General features: G+C 43.9%; 1 long non-coding RNA gene across 1 annotated transcript; it reads left to right on the top strand.

Annotated features, from left to right (window-relative positions):
* The first annotated feature begins 2,821 nt into the window (after positions 1 to 2,821).
* On the top strand, positions 2,822 to 4,958 carry LOC103362352 (uncharacterized). The gene is made up of 4 exons (XR_520462.1): positions 2,822 to 2,835; positions 3,564 to 3,733; positions 3,826 to 3,904; positions 4,651 to 4,958. It is a non-coding gene; the product is annotated as an uncharacterized LOC103362352 (long non-coding RNA).
* The last annotated feature ends 4,747 nt before the right edge of the window (positions 4,959 to 9,705 follow it).

Consider the following 9,705-nt stretch of genomic DNA (forward strand, 5'->3'; position numbering starts at 1 on the left):
CGTTGACGATCCCTAAGTGAACTGTCGCTGGTTGGGTGGCGATGCAGCCGAGAGGAGCGAGCCGAACTCTGACTACGCGGAGCGCTAATATCCAATATCCAACTTCAAACTAATTTCACCGCGGTGAGAAATGTGTCCTTTTTCAGACATCGGTTCGGTATCTGGGCCATGTAGTCTCCAGACATGGCGTAGAGACTGACCCTGAGAAGGTTTCAGCCCTTAAGACATGGCCTGTTCCCCAGATTCTACGAGAGTTGAAATCCTTCCTTGGATTTGCTGGATACTATAGGAGGTTCGTCAAAGGTTATTCCAGCATAGTAAACCCTCTCCACAACCTAACCTCTGGCTACCCTCCTCTTCACAAGAAATCAAAAGCAAAACCAGCAAACCTAAAACAGAAACTGGACCAGTATCATGACCCTAGGGAGCCTTTTGGCAGCCGCTGGACACCATCTTGTCAGCGAGCCTTCAAGGCAGTCATTCAAGGCCTCACCACTGCCCCTGTATTGGCCTTTGCTGATCCTCAGAAGCCGTATATACTGCACACCGATGCCAGTACCACCGGACTTGGTGCTGTACTGTATCAGGAACAAGATGGTCAGCTTAGAGTCATTGGCTATGCAAGCAGAGGGCTGACACGGAGCGAGAGCCGTTATCCAGCGCACAAGTTGGAGTTTCTAGCGCTCAAGTGGTCAGTGTCAGAGAAGTTCAGTGACTATCTATACGGCAATCACTTCACCGTAGTAACTGATAGTAATCCACTGACATACATACTGACCTCGGCAAAACTTGATGCAACCAGCTATAGGTGGCTAGCGGCGCTGTCCACATTTTCATTTAAACTCCTCTATCGTCCCGGGAGGCAGAATGGAGATGCGGATGGACTTTCCCGTAGACCGCATGGGATGTTGGCAGACGATCTGAAGTCACAAAAGGAGAGAGAGCGTATACAACAGTTCACACAAGACCTTCTCTCTGATCCGGAGAACATTGATGCAGTGGATCAGTCTGTTGTAAAAGCGATCTGCGACAGACAGCTTACCTACAATGTTGGTCCTGATGATGACAGAGAGGGGGATGCAAATCGTGTTGCCTTAGTAGAGTCTCTTGCCATGTGCTCTACCGCTGTACCTGATAGTTATGAGCATGAAGAACAGTTCGGAGGTCTGCCCACCATCCCTCATCTATCTGAGACAGAGCTTGCAGATAAACAGAGAGCTGATCAGTGTATAATGCACGTTATCTCCCAGATCGAGCAAGGGGACACACCACCTCCCACTTTACGCACTCAACTTCCTGATCTTCCACTTCTGCTTCGAGAGCTAAACCGTCTTGAACTCCACAACAACATCTTGTATAGGAGATGCCAAATGGGATCCCAGAACACTTACCAGCTTGTACTCCCAGCTGGGCTTCGGGACACAGTCCTCACCAGTTTGCATGATCACATGGGTCATATGGGGGTTGACCACCGCACACTGGACCTTGTGAGGACCCGATTCTATTGGCCGAGGATGGTTAAGGACGTTGAGAGGAAAGTGAGAACGTGTGGCAGGTGTGTGCGGAGGAAGACACGACCTGAAAAAGCAGCCCCCTTGGTCAATATAAGGACTACACGGCCCCTTGAGCTCCTCTGCATAGACTTCCTGTCCCTGGAAGCAGACAAAAGCGGAACCAAGGACGTGCTTGTGATCACAGACCATTTTACTAAATTTGCGGTTGCCATCCCAACACCAAACCAAAAGGCCCGTACTGTAGCAAAATGTCTGTGGGAAAACTTTATGGTGCACTATGGTATCCCTAAAAAGCTACATAGCGACCAGGGGCCAGACTTTGAGTCCCGCACAATCAAGGAACTCTGTCAGGTGGCTGGAATCCACAAGGTCAGGACAACCCCATACCATCCTAGGGGCAACCCAGTGGAGCGGTTCAATCGCACCCTACTTGACATGTTGGGCACTCTTAATGACCAAGACAAGTCCTGTTGGTGTGACCATGTAAGACCTTTGGTCCACGCCTACAATTGCACCAGAAATGAGGTGACTGGATTCTCCCCATATGAATTAATGTTCGGACGCCAGCCTCGTCTGCCCGTCGATCTTGCATTCCAGTTGCCAGTACCAGAGAGCCAACATTCATCCCATTCCGAGTATGTGCACAACCTGAAGTCACGGCTTAAAGAGAGCTATAAGATAGCCATGGATAAAGCTGCAAAGATGGCTCATCAGAACAAAACGAGGTATGATAGACATGTAACTGCCTCAGACTTGGAGGATGGAGATCGAGTGCTGGTCAGAAATGTTCGCGTCCGGGGCAAACACAAGATCTCAGACAAGTGGGAGTCCACCGTCCATGTAGTGGTGAGAAGAGCAGGCACCCTCCCAGTTTATACAGTAAGACCTGAGAACGGGGATGGTCCCCTAAGGACACTACATAGGGACTTGCTACTTCCATGTGGATACTTACCTGTAGAGGAAACCGCTGAACCTGAAAGAAAACCAGTACTCCGTAGGCCAAGGACCCGTGCAAATCCTGTAGAGGAAGAGGAAAATTCCTCAGATGAAGGAGATGAGCCACTCATCCCAATTTATTTATGCCCTCCAGTCCCCACCATCATTGAGAATCCTGTGCAGCCTTGCCTGCCAGCGACTCATTCCAAAGACAGCCACTGTACTGAACCACCAGGTACTCATTTTGTTGAGAGTCCCTTAAATGGTCAGAATGTACACAGTACACTCGATGCCAACAACTCACACGATCTTGACAACTTACCTGATATGTCCAACAGTCCTTCAGACAGTCCCGTGAGACTCACTGAGCCAGGTTCTCACCAAAGTGACACTGAGTACTTACCCACCGGCAAAGTCACACCAACCGAACAAGGAGATGAGATGCTTCTGATTCAAGATGATTTACTGACAGATGAGCACTCTGGTATTCAAGATGAGCAACTTCTAGTTCCCCCAGATACGTCAGACCCCATGGAGGACAGGGTCGTTGTTGGAACTGCAGAAAATGAGGAGAGAGATGAGGAGAAAGATGGAACTGGAGCTGCAGAAAATGAGGAAATGAAGGAAGGACCAGTCCAAATGGGTACAGAGGAGAAAACTGATGCAGATAAATCTGTCAGGAGATCTGAGAGAGACCGTCAGCCACCAAAACGTATTGATTATACTGAGTTAGGCAACCCTCTGATCACAGCAGTGACATCACTCTTTCAAGGGCTGTCCAACGCTTGGGCTGATATCATACGCGAAGATCCCTCTTATACACCTGTGGCACTCCCTCGAGTAATTAACATCTGACCATCTGCCATGCACAGGGACGTGCATGAGTTCAGGAGGGGAGGATGTAGCCCAGGTGAAAAATGTACTTTACTAAAGAGATGTGGGGGAAAAAAAAGCATTATTTTCTTTGTTTTATCATATTACATCAGCGAGAACTGAAATATCCCACTGCACACAAAGGCATCACCCCGCACATAATCTCACGTGGGGCCACGTAGCCTCAGCAGCCAATCACAGACTGCACAGTCCGCGTTCAGCCATCAGCTCGGATGCAAGACGATTCAGGCGCTCTTTTCATTTCCGGCTCAGAAATTAGCCGAGAGAGCACACAGAGGACGGACGAAGAGAAACCTTTTGGTGAGAAACTAAAAGAGGAGTCATACAAGATCACTGACGGCTGTAAACCGGGAGGCAAGCGACCCAACGTCGGGAGATGAGCTACGTCGGTAAGACGAGTCGGATATCTGTGGAGAAAAGGAGAGACGCTTGTTAATACTTACCGCCATTTTCATGCTAACGCTAGCTCGGTGTCTCACAGGCTAGCTTCTAACCATCCGTCTTGTGAGCTGTGGCAGCGCCGGAGTCAACGTGCGCCCAGCTTTGAACACAGAGCAACGGTGAGAATGCAGTCAGTGTTACTATGTTTTAGCATCATGTCTCTGTGGATCCTCAATGTGCTAAAGACCGCTATATGGTTTTCAAGACTGGGAGTAAACTGAGGTGAACAATGTTGCAGTGTTATAAATATGCAAGTAGTTATGATAGTTCAAGCTGATGAATATATGTTTAAGAAAAGAGAAAAGTTTATTTTATGCTGATGTGTGTTTAAAAAGAAGTTATAGTTGGTTCTTTATTGCCAATTTCATGAAAGGAAAGAGTTTGATGCATTATGTGATAATGTGACATTTTTTTGTATTTTGCAAGTGCACATTGCTGAAAGTAATTCAGAGTAATTTTTGGTGCATGCTTTTCTATTGCACTAGGAGGCCTATAGTGCAGGAGGAGTAATTAAGCACACTTTTAATATCTCTGAAACCTGAATGTTTTACTTTTGTTGTAATTGCACCTTATTACTCCAGTTATGATAAGTCATCATCATATCAGCTGTATTATTAATCACTTACCGTGATGAAACGTGCTTACTGTTCATGTGAACAGTACAATGTGAGTTCTTGAACGTTTAGTCCTCGTACTTGAACTTGTTATATTTTGAATGTTGTACAACCAGAAAGACTGAGATTTGATTTGATTTATGATTTATTAATGACATTTAATTCATTAATAATTGCACTTTGACAAAGGGACTGTTAAGAAGATGCATCCAAGAATGAACTGTGATGAGTGCATTTGACCTTGTCTACAGGTCAGGTTTTTTGAGCGGACAGTGAATTCCAAGGTTGCAGAACGAGATCACAGATGGCGAGCCGAAGGACCTAGGAGAAGATACACGTACCATTCACACATACATTCATCTTTCACTCTCATGAACTCTTAATATCAGGTGCACCTGCAACAACTCAGGGCCCCAACGGACAATTTCATTTTCTGTGCGCACCACCTTTCTTTTATTTTTCCTTCTTTGTTTTGGGGGTTTTATTCAAATATATGTTATGCTAAACTGCCACTTATTCTGTTCTTTGTAAAAATACATGAGTGGTTACTCAAACTTCATTTCTGTGCTCTTCATTATTGTTGCTCAACCTTTGGCTCCTATCGAATCTAGAACTTCTGATGCTAGCCCTTTTGTCTAATCACAGTGCATGATTATTATACTGTAATCTATCTCCACATCGGAAAGTCGGTTACACAAGGACATGCATTGTAATTGGCAATTCACTTAGGTCCTTCGGACCTCCCTCTCCCAGGGCGCAGTCCCAGGTTAGACCCCTTTCCACTGAGGTCTCCGTCCAGGCTCCCCTGGAGACAACTCAGCCTTCTGCTTCCCAGTGTCTTCTTTTCAAAAACACTGATCACAGAAGCACTACTCGCCTACTAACTCATTCGGTTTTGGCTTGTAGTGGCCTGACTGTACATTGAGCCGAACGCGGCGGCCATCAACATGGTCTTACTGCCCTCCTGCGACCCGACCGGCCGGTGACCCAGTCGGTAGCGATCCCCAGTCCATGGAGCAGGACCCCGTAGTGGTTATTAGCCGCTCGGTTGGGAACCAACGGTCTGATCCCCACCCCACTTCGCTATGGGCTATAGGAACTTTGACCATTTTCACCAGCCTTGCCTGTTCACAGAGGTCACCTCTTGCGCCCCTCTGCGAGGTGTGGGCTGTCACCCACGTACCATGCCGGGCTTACATACCTACATGCGACCGGTGCGCCGACTAGACGGTACCACGGCAGTATGTTCATTCATACTTCATCAGACACGGGGGCCTTCAGTCCTCTCCCCACCACTATACACAATCTTTAACGTGCCCTCGGAACTTTGCAATTCTGCCACCGCCTGTTACCCACTAGGTTTGGGGTGCCTAATCCCCTTCCCTAATGGGCAATGTGTCCCAATTTTCAACTGGTTCTGAATCTGAAACGTTTGAAAATCAAGTGTGATACCTCATTCTGTTTAGTCAGTTATGTCTTCATGTATTTGTCATTCCATTTGACTCAGTTTCTGAATTTGTTTGTTTAATTAAATTAAATCACTTTTTTTTCCTTTTTTGCACTTCTTCAGTTAATAATTACCTGCTTGTTTTGCTTGGAGCAAATCACATCCCTCTGCAGTCATACATTTTCTAAAAAATGACAATAAACTTGATTTGATTGAAATGGATCAGCCTAACTAAATGGTGAAAATAGTTTTGCACCGCTTTGCAAGTTGCATGCTGGGTTCTGAGTCAGACCGTTGTTGAGGGTTCAGAAAATATTAGAAAATAGTATTTTTAACGACCATCTGGATGTTTCATACAGTCTTGTCTATGAAAAAAGGATTGTTGCTTCAGTGACCTATGTACACTGACATTCAGGCACAAACCTGGCTTAACTCTGACAAAGATGTGAAAAGTCAGTCATTAATTTAGTCTCAGTAAAGTAAATAGATTAAAACAGGCTGTATGAATTGTCTGCTTCAACACCATGAATCCCCTCTTGCATATAAGAAAAAATGTTTAGTATATTGACTTCTGAGCACTGAGTCACATGTTTTTGACAGGATGTAAACAATGAAGACCCTGCTCATCATTTCCTCAAGCTCCTTGTGGTCAGTGGAAATGCAGCACAGGAAGGCCTTGCTCTGGCTGAATTGGCACAACATTTATTATGAGCAGTGCTGGAGTTGAGGGGGGATTACTTTCCATAAATCAACCATTCTGTCACCAAATACATAATCTCTAGACGTAGTGATAACAACACAGCTAATGATGCTAGGTTGCTAACGATACTAACGGTTACTGGCTAGCTCATGTTTGGCTTCTCAATGGGGTTTAGTTTAGATAACATTTGTCTGGGATTCTCCAGATTATATAAACAAGCGAAGAGTTCAACATTAACGTCATTTATCATAGTGAAAGGAGAAGTCAGTCAGTAATGAACATTATTAGTATGTGCTTAACTTAAACTTAAACAATCTCTCAAAACCTTGTGCCTGCTTTGGGAGCACATGTAAATTTATAAAAATCTTTATTTGGCCAATGCTGTTTTCTTACAGATGTTGATGAAACGGAACCAGCAGTGCCAGAAGAGCTAAAATCCTCCTTCAAGCTATGAACACACTGGTCATCTCCACAGCTGAGTGTGAGCGTGGGTTCAGTCACATGAACATTTTAACCACAACTAGAAACTCCTTAGAAGTAAAAAGCATGTCAGCCTTGCTTTTCATCAAGTGTGTTGGCCCTCCATTGAAAGTGTTCAAACCAGATGTCTATGTCAGGTCTTGGCTTCAAATCCATTGTCAAGCTGATGATCCAAAAGCAAGAGCCCGGAAAATTTACTACGAAAAACATGATTATGAAAATCTTTGGAAACTTCTGTGAATTAGGGGAGAACTGGGTAGGCAGCTATTGAAAAAAAAAACCCAAAACTGATTAGTTATCCATTTTATTTTTCCTATTTTGGTTTTAGAGGCTAGCCACCTCAAGTTTAAAATATCTCAGGTGTTGGTGTTATGTATTTTTGCAAATTTTTGATATTCATTTTCAAATTTTAGGGCTGCAGGGTGGCGCAGTTGGTTAGCACTGTTGCCTTGCAGCAAGAAGGTTGCCGGTTCACGTCCCGGTGGAGGCACCGGAATCTTTCTGCGTGGAGTTTGCATGTTCTCCCCGTGCAGCGTGGGTTCTCTCCGGGTTCTCCGGCTTCCTCCCACACAGTCCAAAAGCATGTTGAGGTTAATTGGTGATTCTAAATTGTCCGTAGGTGTGAATGTGAGTGTGCTTGGTTGTCTGTCTCTAAGTGTAGCCCTGCGATAGACTGCCGACCTGTCCAGGGTGTCCTCTGCCTTCGCCCTAAGTTGACTGGGATACGCTCCAGCCCCCCCGCGACCCGAGTGAGGATTAAGCGGTGTATAGATAATGGATGGATTTTCAAATTTTTTCAAGTAGTTCATAAAAATTTTTTGCATTTGAATTAAAATGAACTTGACCTGACTTGAGAGGATTCAGAGTCTCATTTGCAGTTTTGTGAGGGTTTGTTTCACACTTCAGCATCTGCATTTACTTCTGGAGCAGTGATAGCCATGCCAGCCTGGGGACTGACTCCAATTCTGAGATATCCTGGTCAAGATCAATTACAGAACAATGTGACATATAAGATCCATGTCATATATGTTGTTTTTGGATAGCAAAATAATTATCTTTTGAATTTTCACAAAAATAAAAAGGGTACATAGTTTGTTTCACATCATATGCACAGTCATCAGGCCAAAATATCCATCCCAAAAATATAAAACCCACCATCCCAACCGAAATTTCTTTTTTTTTTTTTTTACAACTCGACTACTGATTATGAGTGTACGTTCTCCTGTATAAAGGATTTGTGAGGAAACTGACATCCCTGCTTTTGATGAACTTTCAAAGCTGTAGACTCAAAACGCACATACTCTAACAGATGAGGACTGAAATATTGTTTCAAGTTATTAGGACTGTTGTTTGAAAGTATTTTGTATTTGTAAAAGCCTTGTTAAGAATTGAATTTAATTAAAAGTAGTCCAGGCTAAAAATGCAACAAATCCATGTTAGAATAGTGGTGTAGGTAGAAGATGAATTATGCAAACATTACTTAAATATTGCTCAAAATTAAGTAAAGAAAAACTAATTAACTAATCACGAAAATTAAGCACCTTTATATGGGGTTTGTAAGTAGATGCAAAGGTATTTTGAGTAAAATTTACTATCAAAGAAATTTGCCAGTAATGTTTACTTGATTCTTTAAATTAAAAAAAAAATCTTGCTGGTACGTAAACTTTACTTGACATTTTTCTGAGTAGAAATTACTCAGAATGTCTGTGTGGGAATTGTTATCTCGCTGTTTTCAGGTAAATGGCACTCCAAATGTTTTCAGTGTACAACCTAGTTTTCATAGTGGACTCTTTTTGGAGGATTTCATCAGTTGAGTTCTTTCCAATTTCTGATAGGGTTTCATTTCCAGGGTTGTGGTCATTGTCAGTCAGTGAGGTTCCTAAGTCAGTCCGAACCTCAGTCAGTGTTCTCTCTGTAGGGTCTTGAGTCAGTGTACAGTGTGTCTTATGGATCCAGTTGCTCATCCCATCTTCTCTCAACCTTTTAAAAAAAAACCCCAAAAACATTCTCAATCCACTAAAAACCTCTTTACCTTCTTAACTACTTTCTCTGCAGTCCCTCTTCTGCATCAGGCCTGCCTCTGTGTGTTTGCTCTTAGCTTGTCTCACACTCCCTGCTGCCTGCTGTAGAAACAAGGTCAAATCCCTCTGTGTTGGTGGAGAAGTGACACAATCTCCAATCCAACATTCCGTTTCTCCTGAATTTCTGTAGTCCAATTTACAAATCTCTCCAAACCTTTCTCAGTTTCATCTTTCAGGACTTGTGTTAACCACCTTAATATTGTTTCAGCCAGCACCGTCCCCAAAAAGCCAGATTTACACTCTGTACATCGATCTACAACTTTCTGAGACATTTCAATTATTATTACACGTATTATTCAGAGAGGGTGAATGGCGCAGTGCCCGAGTGAAGGACCCAATCAAGAAGATTCTACACGGAGTCTTAACAACCCGTGCGCTTGATCATTGAGGGTTTTCCCAGCCTATTCACTCGTTTTAATTCCCCACCTCAAATAACACCTTAACTGATTATGTTCCCACGTATCTTATTCCAACCCCTGAATCCCCACACAACTACTTGAGATCTGTGTGTGTACTGGACTTCTCCTCCAATGTAAGGTTGTCAGATACACAATACAGCACACAGTAAAATATCAATCAAGTAGAAAACAATCCCACA

Source organism: Stegastes partitus, unplaced genomic scaffold, assembly GCF_000690725.1.
Source record: "Stegastes partitus isolate 25-593 unplaced genomic scaffold, Stegastes_partitus-1.0.2 Scaffold570, whole genome shotgun sequence".
Lineage (NCBI taxonomy): Eukaryota > Metazoa > Chordata > Actinopteri > Pomacentridae > Stegastes > Stegastes partitus.